The sequence below is a fragment of the Notolepis coatsorum genome (assembly GCF_963971535.1).
Source record: "Notolepis coatsorum genome assembly, chromosome: 1".
NCBI lineage: Eukaryota > Metazoa > Chordata > Actinopteri > Aulopiformes > Paralepididae > Notolepis > Notolepis coatsorum.
Window position 1 is genome coordinate 196332634 of NC_140165.1, and position 23289 is coordinate 196355922.

The window sequence follows — 23289 nt, forward strand, 5'->3', positions numbered from 1 at the left end:
TGGGCACAATACAGTACGGCTGAATACACACAATTGTTAAGGCGATGCAGACCAGGGCCCCGTTCCCCGTACCTGGTTCAACTAAGTCGATCAAGATGTCATTATCCAGATTCAGTTAACCCGATGTTTGAAGCCGGGATTTTCCTGTTCCTCGAAGGTGGATTCAGTCTCGTTAACTCAAGCCAGACTTGAGACCCAGGATAAGTGCGCGTGCCCGCCTCAGCCGAGAAGGCAGCAAGTGTCGAGAGCAGAGATCCTGATTCTCTAGCGGCATTGATTGATTAATTGATTTAAAACTTTAGTAACATATTGCAGTACGGCTCAATCGCCTCGCCGACAAGTTAAATGCGTTATCTATAGGCTAATTTTAAGTCCCTCATTACCTCAATCAATCAGATTATATTTCTTTAAACTTGCCTGCTGGATTGAATAATCAAATGAGATCTTGCTAGCGAAAATAATTAGTTAAACTGTTATACAAAATAACGATACGGCTCTCTCCCCATTGATCGATCTTTTAGTTATCTCCACTGTGGTGTAACGAGTTCTTCTTTTGACTTTCACGCAGACGACCGGGGTTCGAAACCTAGTCTTCCCCTTCTTTTTGCGATGTAGGAATAATTCAATTTGGTGCACGTTGAGAGCTATATAAAGAATGACATCCTCAATGCATGTAGATTTATAATATTTTAACTTGAAACTAGGCTACTTTGGCGTATAATCATTAATATTATATTCCAAAAAATTATATTGGAAACACGGGGTTTCGAACACCGGTCGCTGGGTTGCCAGGGTTGAGCACTACCGCTGAGCCACTGTGCCAGATGGGATAAATTCATTGTTTATACATTAATGAACGAGACAAGATCCACAATCCACGCATAGACACTTCAATTTTATGCTTGAATGAAACACAATCCAGGCGCTCCATTAAACATCCACAGCGGAAAATATGAAAGGAATCAGAGCCAAACGAGCGATAGGTTTCAATCATTAAAAATATCCCCGCGCGATTCACATTTGCAATGCTGCGCGTTGTTAGAATAACCACATAATGTGTACATCGCACCGAGCGAGCGCCACGGTATATATAACGTGCATTATTTAGGACAAAGTGAATTTAGTATCAGCATTTTGGGTCTATTTTACATTTCAAAAGCCCCCTCTGGAAGAATGAAGCACAAAAACGTAATTCAGAATGGTATAAACCAGATCCTAGACTGTGGGAATAATTTTAGGAAACGCGCTGTCACTTTCTTTGCGGGGGCATGGCTGTGCTTCATCCGGCTAACTTGAACTTAAACCCTGCTTTCGACCAGGCTCAAACTTTTGGATCTGTTGTCATGGTGATTTGGACAATCCAGGTACGGGGAGCCGGAAAGTCCGGCTTAAGTCAGACTTAACCGAAAGTTATCCGGCTAACTCAGTTATCCAGGTACGGGGAACGGGGCCCAGAGAAAGACTCATCTTGTTTACATCAGGGTCCCCCATTTTCAATTCATAATGACATTTATGACATACACTATTCAGATATATATCATGACATTAATGACATACATGATGACTATTATGGAAAATGTTAAAGGACAAAAGATGAGCCGTTTTGTAATCATTGTGGCCACAGTGAAATAAACGTCTATTTCTATTTTTTAATAACGACTCAGAATGATTACAAAACGGCTCATCTTTTGTCCTTTAACATTTTCCATAACATGACATACATATATACAGTACTGTTACATTTGTGGCCTACAATATATACAAATATACAGTACTGTTAAACAGAGATCCTAACAGAAAATATATACATACGAGTGGGAGGAACCTGTACATTAGGAGGGGGTGGGAGGGGGGTTTGGAGTCTTACAGGGGCCAGTTTCATTAGTTTTCATTAGTATTAGACTCTAATCCTAATGAGATATTCCTCTAAATATGACTTCGAAAACGGCCACAATTTCAGAAAAAAATGTGTAAAAAAGAAAATCAGGGGGCCCCCATAGCTCTCAGGTGATAACTCAAACCCTGCTGTAAACAATATAATTAACTCTGAATATAAAAAGATGAGAACAATAAACAGTATACACAAGGTGCAGGTGGCATGATATACGACATACGATATATAGTCTGTGCAAGTTCTGGTGGTGTAACCTTGGTTAATGGTTAAATAGAGAAACGTTAGGTTATGAATATAACCAAGTTCTGTTAACACTAGTGGACGCTCTGCGTCTGTTGCATATATCTCACTTCAGCATATATACACTGAATAATTTCACAAATGTACCTTTAAATGCCAGCATTCATCTGGCCACACCCCCATCCGCTTACCTATATAAGCAGGGATGGTGCCACACACTCATCTCCTTCCCAACAAATTTCACCACAATGAAAAATCAAGGGCCGCAGCGGCGTCTAGACGCAGAGCGTCCACTAGTGTTAACAGAACTTGGTTATATTCATAACCTAACGTTCTGTATCACACTAGCTCCCGCTCTGCGTGTGTTGCATAATAGGAGCTGAGCCCCCCCGACCCACCCTAATGGAGGGCACCCCCCCTATTGGTGGCTTCACGGGAGGGCGACGGACCCGACCGTGCGAAGAGGCACTCAAGCAACTCAACGCACAGGGTGAGCAGACCGTGGCTTGACCCCACGACTACACACACGCACAACCCGCATGCCACCCGGGAACGAACGGAGGAAACAACCTCGTTACTGCCCCCAGAATCACGGGGTCAAGGGCAAACCCAACCCCATGGCAAGGCCGCAGCAGCGGAGCGCGAAGGAAGACCCAGACCCACCAAAGGGACTGGACCCCCTGGAACGGGGGCCCGGAGAAGTCCATGATGCCAGCATCAAGACCCCACCAGGTGGGCACTTAGTGACCCCGCCCCCCACATCGCCAGCGTATTCGGACAAAGGCCCCTCAGCCGAGCGGGCCCTGTCCCCCCAATAGTACACCGCCTGGCACACTGACCCTGCAGAACAGGCAGTCAGCATGGCCGTAAGCACACAAAAAAGGTTAACCAGGCAACAGGCTGTTAACCCTAGCCTGGAGACTGCGGACGAGACAGGCGCCAGAGGGGACAGCTGAACACAGCCGCGCCGGTGGAAGGGGCGTATGCTGGCGTTGTTGTATGACCAAGCCTCCATTTAAAAAACCCCACCCAGAGGGGTTGAGGCAGAGAAGGCTGACACGATTGGCAGACGTCATGAACGTGCAGGGGCACCCTCAACCGGTGAACCCGGGAGTTGACACTGCTCCAACACACCAGGGAATCAACCACCTTGGTGTTACCCAATGCGGTGGTTGTTCCTATAACCCCTCAAGAAAAAACTCCAAAACACACCTGCGGGTATACACCGGCTATACCGCAGTACAAGTGTTTCAGTTTTCAAAAAGGGTTAACCCAGGCCTACGGGTCGACGAAACATTACTTCGGACCGGGCCTGGCGATACGGGAAGCACAGGGTCACCAGAGGAGGTCAAAGACCACCCCAACAGGCCCCTCTTTGCCATGTGTGAGAGAGGAGCGAAAAAGAATGGAGAACCCGCCCCTAAGCACACCGTACTTGGTATTCCCAGACGGTCTCCCAACCAAGTACTAACCAGGACCAACCTGTGTAGCGGCCGAGATCCGACGAGATCGAGCGTGTACAGGTTGGCATGGCCGTAAGCCATTACGACAGTGCTGAGTAAAAACGTACCCAACCAGGGTCTCCATAGTGCTTAACCCTGTGACACCCGGACCGACCTGGCATTTTTCCCCCTGAAAAAAGCCCAAGTCCCTCAGGGTACCAGAACAGCAGATCTGCATCCCCGGCGGACAACGGGTTCAACTGATCCGGACCAGCGTGACCAGAACCAGTCCCGTGCCCTAACCACGCCGACACCTACCAGGAGAAAGGGCAGATATGCGTGTTGATCTTAACATGAAAAGAAGGCGCCACCCAGACGTTCGGGCGAACCGCGCCCGGTGGCCCACCCCCAGGGCGTGAGACCCCTCTACATATGTTCAGATCCATTCCGTCATCATCCCCCAGACATGAACGAGAATCCGTCGACAACCAACCCAGGTCGTGGGATGTGGTCATCGGCAGAGGAAAAACCTCCATCTCAGTTGCTCTATAAAAACGCAGTTTTAACCTCAAGCAACCAAGGCGTGCCAGTCAGTCGCCTGTTTACAGCGAGCTAGCACTATACGTGCGTCGGGACACACCCCCATCAATGAACAGGCTATTTAGACCTGTCATTGAATCCCCAAGGCGCCCAGGGGAACGACAAGAGGGGTGTGATGCTTCCTAACTCCAACACTTTTTGAATAGAAACGAAGGAAGCACCAACAGTATGTATCCCAGTCTACACAGCCGGGGGTAAAAAATGTTCACATTTTTACCTCCCACCACCCTCCCATAGGAAGGAGACGGGAATCCCCAGAGAGACTTCCCACGCGAGCTGTACAGATTGAAAAGAATATATTGCACCTTGAGCCATGTAAAAAATTGGTTTTTAGGGCTCTCCGGGGAAGAGGCACTGAACCCATACACACTCAATAATCGAATTGAATCGAATACATACACAATAGAAAAGGACTCCTTCTAGAGGGTCCACTCACTTTGACAATCTGAGGAGGAAGGCTCTGTACTCTGATGGAGGCTCCCTCACATGGAAGGAGGAGTCCGAACTCACAGAAGGCCCAAATAGGCGCTTGGTGAGGAGGAGCCCTGACCACCCCCCCGAAACAGATCCATCACATGGACCTGAACAGCACACGGAAGTCCTACCAACAGAGACGCGCACGGTGACGTACTCTATGGCGGGGGAATTTCTGCGGTGCACACGCCCAATATTCCAGGCCTTGGGACCAGGAAACTCCCTCCCCCCCCCCCACCCCCCCCCCCACCCCGTAACGTGCCGAACCGCAACGTGACAGGAACCTTGAAGGACAGGGGGTGTACCCCTGACCAACAGAAACAAGGGGGAGAGGAAAGGTTACCAGTTCACCCCTTTACGACCCCACACCCATGATACGATGTAATGACAAAAAGAGAATATGACACAGTCATAGTCAGCTCCATGAAGTGTTTGACAGCTTCACACAGCGCATGAGCTAACCTGCTATCTGATTTTTACTAAGGAAAAAACACAGAATAGAGAGGGCTCTCTAAGAGCCCCGGTCCAACATACACATGTGCTTCTGTGGCGGGTCCAATCCAGTTGCAGGTCACATGACACACACAACCCATCATCACCTACAAAAAATGGCAAAAACACTCTACAGAGGAACGCCGTTTTTCATAATGAGAGAATACATAATTCTCAATTAGTATCGGCCACAGGCCTTGCTAAGCACACACGACAGCGACCAAACAATCTTCTCTTTTAGGAAAATAAAGTTTTTCCAGCAGTCATAGCACAACCTCAGCAATCAAGCTAAGGGTTACATCGCATCCCTACCACACAAAGACACAAATGTAGTGCAACAACATGTCTGATAGGAGGATGAAGAAGTCCCCAGGGAACCGTGGGGAAAAACACAATCCCCTACTTTACCCTTGATACGGCCAGTTAAAACAGGAAAACCTGTTAATATATGAACACACTGTTCATTGTCATCACAGGCTGAGAAAAGAATATTCTTTCACTCATTTGACACTAAGCATAGCTTCATAGGTTAGTTACCTTAGTTGTGAGTACACGGTACATAACAACACACATGATGTTTCTCACATAACAACCAGATCATTTTCACATCCCGATTTGCACGGAGAAGCTAACTGCCAGTGACAAAGACAGTTCACACATAACTCGCGTCGTATCCTAAATGCATTGCAGCAACACACGTTTTGGGAAAACATCGTTATTCACAAAACATTTAGAAAGATAAAGCCAGAAGACGCGTTATAAGGTCTGGCCAAACCTTGTCCTACCCGGAACGTAGATCAGCGAAGTGCAGTCTCAAGACCCCGTAGAAAACACAGCCATTCCTGTGTTGTTCGAACTGGGCAGCGCCGCTGCTCCAACCAGTCGCTACAGTCCTCTTTGTTGACGCAATCCCCGTCCTGGCTCAGGGCAGGGTCGACGAACATCCCCTGTCAAAGATGACGTCGTAGTCAAGAGTGTAAAACATGTTATAATCAAAGCACGTTCAACAGAGTAGCATTAAGCTAACGGCCGCCCCAACCATCGGTCGCTACCGCACCTGCTCGCGAGACGCCGAGCGAACAACGCACGCGACCAGGGGGAAGCTCGCGGCGGCGCGCGAGGAGCCGGAGCTACCCCGCGCTGGCCTTGTCCGATAGCAGCAAGCTAACGTTTCCTAGTGATCACAACCGGCTAGCGCCGCAGCTAACAGCTGACTGACTAACAGTAGGCCCAACCTCTGTAGGCCACGCAGTGATCCCAGCAGGCTAACGCCGCAGCTAACAGCTGACTGGCTAACCGTAAGCTAAGCAGCTATCACCTGAACTTGTACACAATGATATAACACTCACCCAGACAGGCCGCCGTTCTGAAACCCTCCTCACTTTTTAAGAGAAAAGAGAAACAAGATGTCAACACAGCTTTACAACAGTGATTTTACCAACACCCGACGGAATCAGCACAATACCAAACTGGCTTGTGTAGCTGACTTGAACATGGATCTTCCGCTATCGAACATCCATGCACATATCTCCTCGTGAAGGAATACTCTCATTTGGATATGAAAGAAGGGGCTTAACACTGGACAGAGAGATATCCACTCGTCCAGAAAACACAGGGATCACCAGTGTTAATGGTCGCGGCCCACTAGTTAAACTAAAATGGCTTCAGACCAAGGTCTTCTGTCGCCTAGGAGACTGAACAAAGGACCCTACCCTGGGGCCGGTTTTCATAACATTATCAATTAGCCCTCATAGCACTAACAGACAAGTGGAGCCTGCCAGCAAACAGTACTCACCCAACCTGAAAACCCACCGCTTCTCACAACAGCGGCGCGTCCACAGTTCAGCTGTGCCCTGAAAGGTTTCACCCCAACCAACACAGCAAGGAACTGCAGTTGAGAGGCATGCAGCGGCGTGCTCCCAATACAAAAACCGGTGGAGGATTTTAGAATGATCATCATCTTCCAGACACTCCAGTACGAAGACAATATCGCTGTATTTTCTCGAAAATAGTGAGAGAGAAAATAAAGATATGATGTCAACGTATCTCCTTGTGCTTCCTTTCCTCGTAAACATTGCTTTTCCAGCCAATATTTTTCTCCACGTCAAGTGGGCATATAGCAACACGTTGCTTGTGATGAAATTTGAGAAGGAGATGAGTGTGTGGCACCATCCCTGCTTATATAGGTAAGCGGATGGGGGTGTGGCCAGATGAATGCTGGCATTTAAAGGTACATTTGTGAAATTATTCAGTGTATATATGCTGAAGTGAGATATATGCAACAGACGCAGAGCGGGAGCTAGTGTGATACAGAACTGTGCCACTCTATGTTAAGGGGAGAGACCCTCATTCATTGCTACACATTTCTAATGAGTTCCTAGTCCACACAGGGTTTCTAATAAAAGAAAGGCGTACAGCAGAGGTTTTTGTATACCCAAGATATTACACTTTATTAAATAAAAACAAGGGATCATACAACTCTGGACCAATCTAGACCACTACTTTAAAAGAGTATTGCACACCAGGTAATCACTCCACCTCTATAGAGCACACACACACACACTTCTAATAACTCAGAACAATCACTGCACTCACTGCTTGATAAAACAAAATACAAATAATTGTTACAGTCATGTAGCATACACGTCGGCACACAATGCAATATACTGAGCATGCAACACAAACACATCAATTAAAATGTCACACCCCCTCAAGCTCCCGATTGCCAGCCAGCAACTACGGTCCGAGGAACGAGGATGGTTGGCCACATCCAGCACGTCTACACAAAAATAGAGGACTTTAACTGGAGGTCAGAAATGGTGAAACAGATCTATCAAATAACAGTGTTTACAGTGGCAGCTGGTCCATAGAGGCCGGGTAGCGCAGCAGACTAAGCGTCTGTCTACCACCACAGAGACAGTGGGATCGAATCCAGCTGTGGTGCTTCCGGGTTGGCTGACCGTCCATACTAACACAATTGGCAGTGTTAGCAGGTGGGAAACCCGGCGAGGGTGGGTCCTGGTCATTGTAAACAGCGACTCCTACAGTTTGGTCGGGGCGCCTGCACAGCAAGGGAAGGATCTGGGAGAGGTAGTTTGACCTTCCACACTTTACACTCTCCCAGTGAGAGTCCTTGCTGCCAGGTGAAAAGAAGCGGTGGGCTGGGTAGACATGTGTCGGAGGAAGCATGTGATAGTCTCTGCCCTCGACCAGGAAGGGGATTGGGAATTGGCATAACGACTAACATTGGGAGGGGAGAAAAACGGAAAAAGAAGGGGGAAAAAGATTATTCAAAAAACCAAAAAAATAAGTGGTTTTGGATTTTAGATTTCGACCGCCAATAAATTTTTTTTTTTTATAAAATAATAATTACTCATTATAAGTATGTTTGTGTTTAAAATTCACAATAACGTGTAATATATATCAAATATAAATTAGGGCTGTTCGATATTGGCTTTTTTACCGATACCGATATTGTCCATCTCTTAATTTCCAATACCGATATCAACCGATATCAACTGATACCGATATATGCAGGGTTTCCCCCCCCCAAAAAAACGGAATAATTTCAGGTAATTAACATTATATCTCTTGTCGTGGAATTAACACAACATTATGCATACTTTTGACAATAAATTAAAAAAAGAATTTGTTCTTACTTGCTTGCCTGGGTAAATAAAGGTTAAATAAATGTAAAAAAACCAAATAAAAAAAATACTTTTTTTTAAACCGATACCGATAATTTCCGATATCACATTTTAATGCCAATATCGGCCGATAATATCGGACATCCCTAATATAAATCATTGTTTGTGCATCCTGTCATCCACTCTCTCTTCTGGGCGCTTCATTACTTAAGGCAACCATCTTGCGCCTAGCACGCCCCCCGCGGCGACGCGGCAGCGCCAGAGCGGAGCGGCAGAGCACAGCGGCAGGCGGCAGCGGCAGAGCGGCAGAGTGGCAGAGCGGCAGCGGCGCGCAGGTTGCGGCACGCAATCCCCCCTGTTTTAACATCGACAGTTAGCTCAACTCGTTCGCCAGCTTGCTGTGGAGCCTGCCGTCCAGTTCGTGACAAGTTAGATTTTTTTTTTTTTTTTTTTTACGTTTAATTAATTTATCGCCTCTCTATATAAATGTCTTTCTTTCGCCGGTTAAGTTTAGGCATTCTTTCGGAGTTGGTTAAGGTTAGGGTTAAGTTTAGGCATTCTTTCGGAGTTGGTTAAGGTTAGGGTTAAGTTTAGGCATTATTTCGGAGTTGGTTAAGATTAGAGTTTGTCGCAGAGCATGGCAATAGAGTGCCTGTCTGCAGCAGTGCAGCAGCCTATTTCCGCTCTGCCGCTCTCTCGCTCTGCCGCGGTCACATGGGCGTCGTGGCCAATCAGAGAAACACTGAACGCAAGTTGGTTGCCTGAAGTGTTGACGCCTTCTGGGCGCTAGACATTCACTCATTCACGGCCAACCACGACTATAGTCGGATTATCTCGCCAACCGTGCGAGCGCCAAAACCCGAGTATAGTCGGGTTTTCATCGTTTTCATTGTTTTTTCTTTTATTCGTTTTTTTTAAACTATACAGTCTCACGGACCTCGGTGTTACCATTGGAACTCATTCTGAGACCCAGAGAGTGCAATACCGGCGGAATCCTGCTAGGTGGCAGTATCGCTTACCCTTTGAAACCTTATTTCACACTGTGTGTTACATTGTATACACTGTAAACCTGCATGTTCAAAATAATCAATTAGTTTGAGTAGGGTATACTCAATATTCTATGAAAGTTCTACTAACTTGAATGTCTTGAGTTCGTGTGACGTGTTCTTATGTTTTGAGTAAATAAAACTCATAGTTTTTGATTGACTTGGAACTATTCACTTATTAAGTAAGTATAATGTAAAAGCATAACTTAAGTACAACTTAAGATAATTAAGTAGATACAGACTGTAAACCGCATGTTCAAAATAATCAATTAGTTTGAGTAGGGTATACTCAATATTCTATGGAAGTTCACCTAACTTACATATGTTGAGTTTGTGTGACTTGTTCTTATGTTTTGATTAAATTAAACTCATCGTTTTTGATTGCCTTGGAACTATTCACGTATTAAGTAAGTATAATGTAAAAGCATACCTTAAGTACAACTTAAAAGAATTAAGTAAATACAGATTATTGCGGTTCAGTGGTAGAATTCAATAAAGGAATATCTTATCTTATCTTATAAAAATATATATTTTCCACTAATTTCTATGTTTCAACATTACTGTCTGATGCAGTAACATTAGTGTGATGATGTGTGCATGAGAACATGCAACCAGCATGTTTTTGTGAGCACTTGATGCAGGACAGCCACCCGCAGGCTGGGGTGCCGCAGGCTGAGGCCCCTCACGCTTCCATTGGCTGATTTGGGTCACGTGACCGTCCCACCCAATGGCTGAATTGGAGTGTTGCACTGCAGGCATTGGCTGATTTGGGTCACGTTGCACTGCGGGATTGATTGATTGATTGATTGATTGATTGATTGATTGATTGATTGATTGATTGAAAACTTTATTAACAGATTGCAGAATGGGTACAGTGACGTCACAGGCCCGGATTGATTGATTGATTGATTGATTGATTGAAAACGTTATTAACAGATTGCAGAATGGGTATAGAGGTGTGATAGGTGTGATAGATGTGATAGGTGTGATAGGTGTGATATGTGTGAGAGGTGTGATAGGTGTGAGAGGTGTGATAGGTGTGATAGGTGTGAGAGGTGTGATAGGTGTGATAGGTGGGATCGGTGTGAGAGGTGTGATAGGTGTGAGAGGTGTGAGAGGTGTGATAGGTGGAATAGGTGTGATAGGTGTGAGAGGTGTGATAGGTGTGATATGTGTGAGAGGTGTGATAGGTGGGATCGGTGTGAGAGGTGTGATAGGTGTGAGAGGTGTGAGAGGTGTGATAGGTGGGATAGGTGTGATAGGTGTGAGAGGTGTGATATGTGTGATAGGTGTGATAGGTGTGATAGGTGTGAGAGGTGTGATAGGTGGGATAGGTGTGATAGGTGTGATAGGTGTGAGAGGTGTGATAAGTGTGATAGGTGTGAGAGGTGTGATAGGTGTGAGAGGTGTGAGAGGTGTGATAGGTGTGATAGCTGTGAGAGGTGTGATAGGTGGGATCGGTGTGAGAGGTGTGATAGGTCTGAGAGGTGTGAGAGGTGTGAGAGGTGTGATAGGTGTGAGAGGTGTGAGAGGTGTGAGAGGTGTTAGCTTTTTATGGGTTTTCTTGCTAAAGCTTGCTTGATATTGCCTTCAGTGATATACTGACTGGATTTAGTCTGGAAATCTGCTTGGATTACCTGCTTGGATAAACAAACAAGCCTGCTAGGAGCAGCCAGCTAACACCAGGCCAGGCCAGGCCCAGGCTCCAGCAGCAGCCAGCTACCACCAGGCCAGGCCCTGCAGCAGCTCAGGCCAACCGGGCTGCACCAGGCCACCAGGCTAGTAGTAGCCTAGCTGCTACCAGCCATCACCACCAGGCCAGCCCCAGCCCCAGCCTACCAGCTACCAGCCACCAGGCCAGCCCCAGGCTACACCATCAGGTCAGGCCCAGGCATCACCAGCCCAGCTAACACCATCAGGCCAGGCCCAGGCTTCACCATCAGGCCAGGCCCAGACATCACCAGCCCAGCTACCACCATCATGCCAGGCCCAGGCTTCACCATCAGGCCAGGCCCAGGCTTCACCATCAGGCCAGGCCCAGACATCACCAGCCCAGCTACCACCATCAGGCCAGGTCCAGGCTTCACCATCAGGCCAGGCCCAGGCATCACCAGCCCAGCTACCACCATCAGGCCAGGTCCAGGCTTCACCATCAGGCCAGGCCCAGGCATCACCAGCCCAGCTATCACCATCAGGCCAGGTCCAGGCTTCACCACCAGGCCAGGCTGCGTGAATATTAAAGGCAACCAACTTGTGTTCAGCTTTTCGTTCAGCGTTTCTCTGATTGGCCACACGGCCAATCAATCAATCCACTAGCACGCGGCCTTGCGGCAAGAGAGACAAGAGAGACGCGGCAGTCGCGGCAGAGTGGCTGCGCATGCGCATATATGTATGTATATATATATGTATAAACATATCTACTAGAAACACTGGTGTTCTGTTGTGCGACTGTGCTAAACTCTTCCACCACATGACCGACATTTGACATACAGTACACCTCCTATCTATGTTGGGATTATGTTTGGTCATGACAAAACAATAAAAATCGCTACTGTTAGTAAGCTGCCACCACCCACTTCAATGACAGAGCTCTCATATTTGCGAATGCATAAACTATATCTAAAATTATGGCTATGTGTCTAATATGGCTGTCGCGAAGTCATTGATAAGCGACAGCCATATTAGACACATAGCCATAATTTAAGATATAGTTTATGCATTCGCAAAATATGAGAGCGCTTGTCATTGAAGGGCTTCCTACAACGGAGGAACGGCCGCTGCTGCTGCTGGAGCTGAACCGAGTCAAGCCGCGGGCGGCACACGGAAGCCGGGGAAAAAACAACCGCGTCGCCCCGCTGGCTCTTCAGCAAGGAGCCTCCACAGCTCCAGTTAACCTAATTTATACCGTAATGAATCATTAAAAAATATACCGTTAACTGGAATATGTTGTTTCTTTACACATATGTTGGATTATGTAATTGGGTTTTCATGACAAAACAATAAAAATCGCTACTTTACATCAGGGTGAACGCTGAACCGAGTCAAGCCGCGGGCGGCACACGGAAGCCGGGGAAAAAACAACCGCGTCGCCCCGCTGGCTCTTCAGCAAGGAGCCTCCACAGCTCCAGTTAACCTAATTTATACCGTAATGAATCATTAAAAAATATACCGTTAACTGGAATATGTTGTTTCTTTACACATATGTTGGATTATGTAATTGGGTTTTCATGACAAAACAATAAAAATCGCTACTTTACATCAGGGTGAACGCTGAACCGAGTCAAGCCGCGGGCGGCGCACAAGCCGGGGAAAAAACAACCGCGTTGCCCCGCTGGCTCTTCAGCAAGAAGCCTCCACAGCTCCAGTTAACCTAATTTATACCGTAATGAATCATTAAAAAATATACCGTTAACTGGAATATGTTGTTTCTTTACACATATGTTGGATTATGTAATTGGGTTGTCATGACAAAACAATAAAAATCGCTACTTTACATCAGGGTGAACGCTGTTACACTGCCACCACCCACTTAAATGACAGAGCTCTCATATTTGCGAATGCATAAACTATATCTTAAATTATGGCTATGTGTCTAATATGGCTGTCGCGAAGTCATTGATAAGCGACAGCCATATTAGACACATAGCCATAATTTAAGATATAGTTTATGCATTCGCAAAATATGAGAGCGCGGTCATTGAAGGGCTTCGTTCTACAACGGAGGAACGGCCGCTGCTGCTGGAGCTGGACCGAGTAGAGCCGGCGGCGGTGCACGTTAGCCGGGGACAAACCACCGCATCGCCCCGCTGACGTTAAAAACGCGAAATAACGTTACTGATGTACAGTGACACCCAGAGTTTCTAGTTACAGTAGTGACGCGTGACTCGAGATAGTCCTAACACTGTAACAGTGTTTATTATTAAGAGTCAGATAGTCCTAACAGTGTTTATAGTCCTAACACAGTGTTTATTAGTAAGAGTCAGATAGTCCTAACAGTGTTTATTATTAAGAGTCAGACAGTCGTAACAGTGTTTATAGTCCTAACACAGTGTTTATTAGTAAGAGTCAGATAGTCCTAACAGTGTTTATTATTAAGAGTCAGACAGTCGTAACAGTGTTTATTATTGCGAGTCCTAACAGTGTTTATTATTTCATAACTGTATAAAAACGCGAAAAACATAATAATCAGTCAGCAGCGCTCCACTGCTACCGCAGCCCAACACAAGTGCGTTGGAACAGCAGCCCAACACTACACAAGTTGGTTGCCCGCGCTGCCGCACTTGCTCTTTGGATTTCATTTGGGACGTGGGACGGCTGCGCTTGCCTGCGCGTGGGGGCGGGGGGGCGCGGCCAATCAGAGAAAAGCCGAACACAAGTTGGTTGCCTTTAATATTCACGCGGCCAGGCCCAGGCATCACCAGCCCAGCTACCACCATCAGGCCAGGTCCAGGCTTCACCATCAGGCCAGGCCCAGGCATCACCAGCCCAGCTATCACCATCAGGCCAGGCCCAGGCATCACCAGCCCAGCTATCACCATCAGGCCAGGTCCAGGCTTCACCATCAGGCCAGGCCCAGGCATCACCAGCCCAGCTACCACCATCAGGCCAGACCCAGGCTTCACCATCAGGCCAGGCCCAGGCTACACCATCAGGCCAGTTTAACTGTTTAACTGTGTAGAGGGGCATTTCTTGTACTGAAATACCGCACAGGGATAGCACACTGGATCCTTCTGAACAGCTGTTTCAGCTGGAGCATTTTATAGACAAACATTACGACAATATCAACATGTCGCAACAGAAGACTGTGAAACTTAACATTCAGACAAAGTCACAGAAGATTACAGACTGTGGTGATAGCTGGGCTGGTGATGCCTGGGCCTGGCCTGATGGTGAAGCCTGGACCTGGCCTGATGGTGAAGCCTGGACCTGGCCTGATGGTGATAGCTGGGCTGGAGATGCCTGGGCCTGGCCTGATGGTGAAGCCTGGACCTGGCCTGATGGTGGTAGCTGGGCTGGTGATGTCTGGGCCTGCCCTGATGGTGAAGCCTGGGCCTGGCCTGATGGTGAAGCCTGGGCCTGGCCTGATGGTGGTAGCTGGGCTGGTGATGTCTGGGCCTGGCCTGATGGTGAAGCATGGGCCTGGCCTGATGGTGTTAGCTGGGCTGGTGATGCCTGGGCCTGGCCTGATGGTGTAGACTGGGGCTGGCCTGGTGGCTGGTAGCTGGTAGGCTGGGGCTGGCCTGGTGGTGATGGCTGGTAGCAGCTAGGCTACTACTAGCCCGGTTGGCCTGAGCTGCTGCACGGCCTGGCCTGGTGGTAGCTGGCTGCTGCTGGAGCCTGGGCCTGGCTTGGTGTTAGCTGGCTGCTCCTAGCAGGCTTGTTTGTTTATCCAAGCAGGTAATCCAAGCAGATTTCCAAACTAAATCCAGTCAGTATATCACTGAAGGCAATATCAAGCAAGCTTTAGCAAGAAAACCCATAAAAAGAAAAAAAAACACCTCTCACACCTCTCACACCTATCACACATCTCACACCTATCACACCTATCACACCTCTCACACCTATCACACCTCTCACACCTATCACACCTCTCACACCGATCACACCTATCACACCTATCACACCTATCACACCTCTCACACCTATCACACCTATCACACCTCTCACACCTATCACACCTCTCACACATATCACACCTCTCACACCGATCACACCTATCACACCTCTCACACTGATCCCACCTATCACACCTATCACACCTCTCACATCTCTCACACCTCTCACACCTATCACACCTATCACACCTCTCACACCTCTCACACCTATCACACCTCTCACACCTATCACACCGATCCCACCTATCACACCTCTCACACCTATCACACCTCTCACACCTCTCACACCTATCACACCTATCACACCTATCACACCTCTCACACTTATCACACCTATCACACCTCTCACACCTATCACACCTATCACACCGATCACACCTATCACACCTCTCACACCTATCACACCTCTCACACCTCTCACACCTATCACACCTCTCACACCTATCACACCTATCACACCTATCACACCTCTCACACCTATCACACCGATCACACCGATCACACCGATCACACCTCTCACACCGATCCCACCTATCACACCTCTCATACCTCTCACACCTATCACACCTCTCACACCTCTCACACCTATCACACCTATCACACCTCTCACACCTCTCACACTGATCCCACCTATCACACCTATCACACCTCTCACACCTATCACACCTCTCACACCTCTCACACCTATCACACCTATCACACCTATCACACCTCTCACACCTCTCACACCTATCACACCTATCACACCTCTCACACCTATCACACATATCACACCTCTCACACCGATCCCACCTATCACACCTATCACACCTCTCACACCTATCACACCTCTCACACCTATCACACCTATCACACCTCTCACACATATCACACCTATCACACCTATCACACCTCTCACATCTATCACACCTCTCACACCTCTCACACCTCTCACACCTATCACACCTATCAAACCTATCACACCTATCACACCTCTCACACCTCTCACACCAATCCCACCTATCACACCTCTCACACCTATCACACCTCTCACACCTATCACACCTCTCACACCTATCACACCTCTCACACCTATCACACCTCTCACACCTATCACACCTATCACACCTCTCACACCTATCACACCTATCACACCTATCACACCTCTCACACCTATCACACCTCTCACACCTCACACCTATCACACCTATCACACCTATCACACCTATCACACCTCTCACACCTCTCACACCTATCACACCTATCACACCTCTCACACCGATCCCACCTATCACACCTATCACACCTCTCACACCTATCACACCTATCACACCTATCACACCTCTCACACCTATCACACCTCTCACACCTATCACACCTCTCACACCGATCCCACCTATCACACCTATCACACCTCTCACACCTATCACACCTATCACACCTATCACACCTCTCACACCTATCACACCTCTCACACCTATCACATCTCTCACACCTATCACACCTATCACACCTCTCACACCTATCACACCTCTCACACCTCTCACACCTATCACACCTCTCACACCTCTCACACCTATCACACCTATCACACCTCTCACACATATCACACCTCTCACACCTCTCACACCTATCACACCTCTCACACCTCTCACACCTATCACACCTATCACACCTATCACACCTATCACACCTCTCATACCTATCACACCTATCACACCAATCACACCTCTATACCCATTCTGCAATCTGTTAATAAAGTTTTCAATCAATCAATCAATCAATCAATCCGGGCCTGTCACGGTCACTGTACCCATGAATTCAATAGAGGAATATCTTATCTTATCTTATAAAAAATATATTTTCCACTCATTTCTATGTTTCAACATTACTGTCTGATGCAGTAACATTAGTGTGATGATGTGTGCATGAAAACATGCAACCTGCATGTTTCCCAGATAGCAAAAGACATTAATTAAATGTTGGATTTTGGTCAGATTGGTTATTTTTGGTTGAGGTTGAAAAAGCTATGTTGATTCAATATTTAATTACAGATACCATTTCAACATTTGAAAAAACTGTTGTTGAATCAATTTAGTATAGATTCCCCCTCCCCTCCTCCCCTCCTCCCCCTCCCCTCCCCTTCGAGAGGGTAGTCCTAAGCAACTCGCGAGACCTAGAAGATCTCACAGGACTTGAGGTATTCAAACATAACTTGCCGCGATGGTGTCTTCACTGGCTTGACAAATAGTCTGAGCCAAACTCCTTGGTAAGTCATTGACAATATAATGTCTTCCAGACACTCCAGTAACGAAGACAATATTGCCGTATTTTCTCGAAAATAGTGAGAGAGAAAATAAAGATATGATGTCAACGTATCTTCTTTTTTTCTTTTCCAACTTTCTTCTACTAACAACCTCGTCAAGTGGGGATCTACCGAAGGCACTTCCTTGTGGTGAAAGTGAAGAGGAAGCGAGTAGGTGACCACACTCCTGCTTATGAAGGTAAGCGGATGGGGGTGTGGCCAGACGAATGTTGGGATGTAAAGGTACATGGTGGAAATTTGTATTCAGTGCTCGTGCACAAAGTGAGGTACAGTGCAACTGGTGCTGAGCGAAGCCATAACGAAACAGAACTTACAAATTTGAGTTGATTAACTTAAAAGAAATGAGGCATAAGAATGACTCAATTTCGTTGAGTTCTGTTAACTTAATCACATGGATTTAAGGTTGAACCTTTTTTTTGTATTTTATTTTTTTATTATTTTTTAAACAAACATATAAACAAACATGACAACACACGATAAGATATACAAGCATTATTAACAGTGAACATCCAATGAAATCACCATATAGTTAAATGTCTTATACAGGATATACCCCCAATACCTGCTATCTAATACCCTACACACATTATGCTCTAGCTCGTACCCCCCCCCCTCCCGGACCCCCCATTGGATAATCCATCCATTATCCCTTGCTCCTAACCAGACACTACCATTATATGCTAGCTTTTATTTTCTCCACCACTTCTAACCACATTGTCATTTTGGATTCATTGAGACCCAAAATTCTTGCTGTAGATATTTATTGATAAATCACATCGAGATATGTAATAATCCAGACCTTTCGGCATTTTTTTTCCGGTTGGAACCATCGTGATGCTATCAGCTTTTTAGCCACTGTGATTCCCGATAAAACCAATCTCTTTAGCTGTGGATGTACTGCGCACTCAAAAACATCATTCAGCAGTAATACAGAGGGGTGTACAGGTATATTCAGAGTTAAGAGATTTGATAATTGCTGGGTCACCTCTTTCCAGAATATCTTAACTGGTGGGCAGTCCCAGTACATGTGCATAAATGTCCCCTCGTCCCCATTTGTACATAAGGAGCATTTGGAGTCTTGTTTGAGACCCATTTTTTTCAGTCTTATAGGAGTCAAGTATGTCCTGTGAATATAGTTAAGATTTATTTGTTGATGGTCCGGGTTCCTTGATGTAAATCGAACATTTGCCCAGGCTTCTTGCCAATCAAAATCACTTTCCAGGTCTGGTATATCCCTCCTCCAGACGGAGTCTAGGTGGAGGGTTTCATACGAGGACGTTAGTAATTGATGATAAAAATCTACAAAACCTCTCAATGTCTCTCTTTCATAGAAGAATTTGTGGTATCTGTGGTGTTCAATTGGTATCTTTAATGGAACACTGTGAGACTTCAAACATAACAATAACTGTGTGTAAAAAAAAAAGTGGACTCGGTGAGATTAAATTTTTTGCGTATTTCTTCATAACTACAAAAACCCTGTTTGTTAAAAACATCACCTAATGAGTGTATGCCTTGCTTTTCCTATAGGGAATATTATAGGTCGTTTTCCAATCAAGAGTGCATTGTTATTGAATAAGGGAGTATGATTGTGCCATTTATGTGGGTTAGAATATTTTTTTTGTGTTTCACGCCATATCCGGATCGCATGAGTAATTATGGGGCCAAATTTCCGTTCGCATTGCTTAATTGATAATTTAGTGTATGCTATGTCCTTCAGTCTATGTGGGGCTACTATATTTTCTTCTAATTTTCTCCAGGATACTAATGCTTGGGGATCAAACCATGTTGTCAATGGTCTTAAAGTGTACGCCTTAAAATAGTGGAAAAAATCTGGAAATGCCATACCACCGTCTGCTTTGTTTCTCTGTGCGGTGGATCTTTTTATACGTGGTGGTTTGTTATTCCAAATAAATTTGTATGTGGAGGAGTGTAATTTTTTCCAGTAACCCTCTGGAGGAGGTAACGGTAGCATTGAGCTGAAGAAGTTGATTCTAGGTAGTACGTCCATCTTAACTATTGATATCCGTGCCTGTACTGAGTTTTTAAGTTTTGACCACCTATCAAGGTCGTCTTTGATTTTGTTTTGGATTTTTATGTAATTGTGCTTCACCGTTTGTCTTATGGTGGGGAATATTTCCACTCCCAAACATCTAAAGTGTTTTACCATAGGTATCTCTTCTGGGGGGGTTAAATTTTTTTTGCAGGGGCGTTAAGTGGAAGGAAAGCCGACTTCGGCCAATTTATCTTAAATCCCGATAAATCTCCAAAGTCCTCAATCAACTCGAGCAGATGAGGCAATGTGGTGTTGGGGTTTTGCATGAACAGTATTACGTCGTCCGCATATAAACAAATTTTATGTTGTGTGCCCTTGATTACGATTGGTTCTATGGATTAGGATTGTCTTATATATTGTGCTAAAGGCTCTAATGATAGATCGAATAGTCCGGGACTAAGAGGGCAACCCTGTCTAGCTGAGCGTGATACCGGAAAGATTCCGGAGGTGATTATACCTGTTGTAATCATGGCCGATGGGTCTTTGTATACTACTTTAATCATATCAATGAAACCTTTACCTAACCCCATCCTTTCTAATACTGCCAATAGATACGACCATTCCAGCCTGTCAAAAGCTTTCATTGCATCCAGGGATAGCATCGCCTTAGGTATGGTGTCGTCCTTGTCAGCATCTAGTACGTGCAGTATTCGTCTTATGTTATCAGTGATCAAGCGGCCTCTTATGAAGCCAGTTTGGTCCGGATGAACTAAAGACGTCATATGCTTTTGTAATCTGATGGCTAATACCTTAGAGTACAGTTTGATATCGGTTCCGAGGAGGCTTAAGGATCTATAACTACCGCACTTGTGGGGTATTTGTCTTTTTTAAGGAGGACTGTTATGAGTGCAATATTGTCGTTCTTATGGAAGTTCCCCTCCTTGACTGAGTATAAAATATTTAGTAATAAGGGTCCAATTATGTCCCAACAAGAGAGGTATATTTCTGGTGGGATACTGTCTCTTCCAGGAGCCTTACCACTTTGCATTTCGGATATGGCCTTCTTGAGTTCCTCTAGTGTGATCGGTGTTTCTAACTGTTTAGCGTCATCCTCTGAAAGTTTAGGGAGATTAATTTGATTAAGATATGTGTCCATTTTGTTTTGATCGAAGGTCGTTTCTGATTTATACAAGTTGGAGTAGAATTCTTTGAATGTTGCGTTTATTTTTTCAGGGTCTGTAACAAGTACTTGTTGTGGTCTAATGGTAGTTATATCTGCAAATTTTGCATTAACTCTTAATGGCATAGCTAATAGGTGACTTGGTTTAGAACCTTGAGAGTACTGCTGTTGTCTTGTGCTACGTATTTGTATTTCCGATTGTTGTCTGTATATGGCATTAATCTCTTTTTTTAGTACATTAACTTGATTTTCCAGTCGAATCGAGTTGTTGTATTGTAAAGAATTAAATAACGTTGAGTAAAGCGTTTCCAGTTCAGCCAGTTTTGAGCATCGATTCTTGCGCATTTTGGAGGAAAAGCTATCAGTGAAATCCTTGATCATTCCCTTTACCGACATCCATAATATTCTGGGGTCCTTCACCGAGTTTGCATTCCTCCGTAGGAATACTGTAAGAGCTTCTTTGAGCAAAAGTACTACCGGGTCGTGGGGTTAAGTGATCGCCATAAGTCATTTACACCTGTAATCTTCGACCAATCCTTTAATGCATTAGATGAATTTTTTTGTTCGTTGGAAAAGGAGGGGTAAGATTTGTCCATCCTTGGATTCCAAATGGCATTAAAATCCGCACCAATTATAAATGAGTAATCGGGAAGGTCTAACATTGCTTTGGTAAGTGTAGTGAAGAAACCAACTTCGTACAAATTTGGGGCGTATACCGCTACCAACGCTATTTTCCTGTTCTTGTGTACAATCTTAGCTATAGTTATCCGACCATCTTCATCAGACCATACTCCCTTCAATTCAATATTCAACTTCCGTCTAACGACTATGGCTACTCCCCGAGTTCTCGTTCCAAAGGAAGAGTGACTAATGTTATGATATGTGTTGTCCGCTAACGTATCTATGTCTTTCTCTGAAATGTGCGTTTCGCTTAGCAGAGCCACGTCAACCTGTTCTTTTTTCATCAGTGTGAGCACGCTTTTGCGTTTGTGTTGATTATTTATTCCCCCAGTGTTCCAGATCATTATATTCAAACTAGCCATAATCTATACATGTTGTTGTGTAGTTATTGGTAATGCTTCTGGAGTGCAAAGCAACAATAGATGTACATCCAACTATTGAGGTCCCGTTGAGAGCCGAGCTTAAAAACATACATATATACAAATAAAAATCCCCTAATCCCCCCTCCCACCGAGAGTCGTACAGGACTGTGTTCCATAGACACATCCTACGCGTATGACTCCCTCCCTTAAGCCACCGGGTTGCCCAAAATGAGCTTTGTAACCCTAATCTTCCTATGCTAATTGCCATAGGATCTACAACTTTCATTTCTAATTCAATAGAATGTCGCTTTTTGGTCTTGCGCCTTCCCATTAATGTAATAACAATAGTGTGAAAAATGAAAAATATACCTTCATTGATATATTCATTTGAACCTTCTACTAACTTATGTTGGAACCATCAGAAAGAGGAAAATAGTGGAGAAAAATATTAACACCAAAAATAGAAATAAAAAAGAAAATCAAAAAATGAGTGAGAATTAAAATAAAACTCATCAGAGAAAAAAGAAGATGAAATAAAAATGAATAAAGAGAAAAACAGAGATTTTTAGAGCTACATTATGCAAATCACTAAATCAACTTCTTTCATGCAACAGTTGAGTCTGGCCTTTTGTATGGCAGTGAATGCTGGACCTTGAAGCCCACCCTGCAGAAGTCCTTGGATGGGTGCTACACCAGAATGATGCGTGTGGTGCTCAACATCAACAGGGATGAGCATGTCACTAATGCAAACTTGTATGGGGGGGTGCTAAAGGTGAGCGATAAAGTGGCAGTCAGGAGAATGAGGCTGGCAGGTCACTGCCAGAGACACCATGAGATGCCAACCAGCAAACTTGTGCTGTGGGAACCAACACACGGGCATCGATCACGAGGACGTCCCACGTTAACCTATGTGGACGTACTCAGGACAGATGTGGGAACAGAAAGCACCGGCGAGCTAGCCAGATGCATGGAGGATCGGGATGACTGGAAGCACCGATGGAGGGCCCGTCCGAGGACGACCTAGATAGATACTAAATCAATGGAGTAATTATTTAAAATATTAGAATAACCTTGTCATGCTTGTACCTTTAGATGTGGCTGATGTTTTTTTAAAGCCTTATTAAACTTACGTCATTGGATCATATGCTTATACATACCGGATGTTAATGTTAAAGTTACAGGCCTTCGTTGTAGGAGTGCATTATATTCTAGAAGGTTGTAGAATACCCTTGTGAATTCGTAAACACTGCTGTTATGTTCCAGAATGATCTTCCTACCCAGGAGTCATGACCTAATATATATAGTATTTTCCGGAATA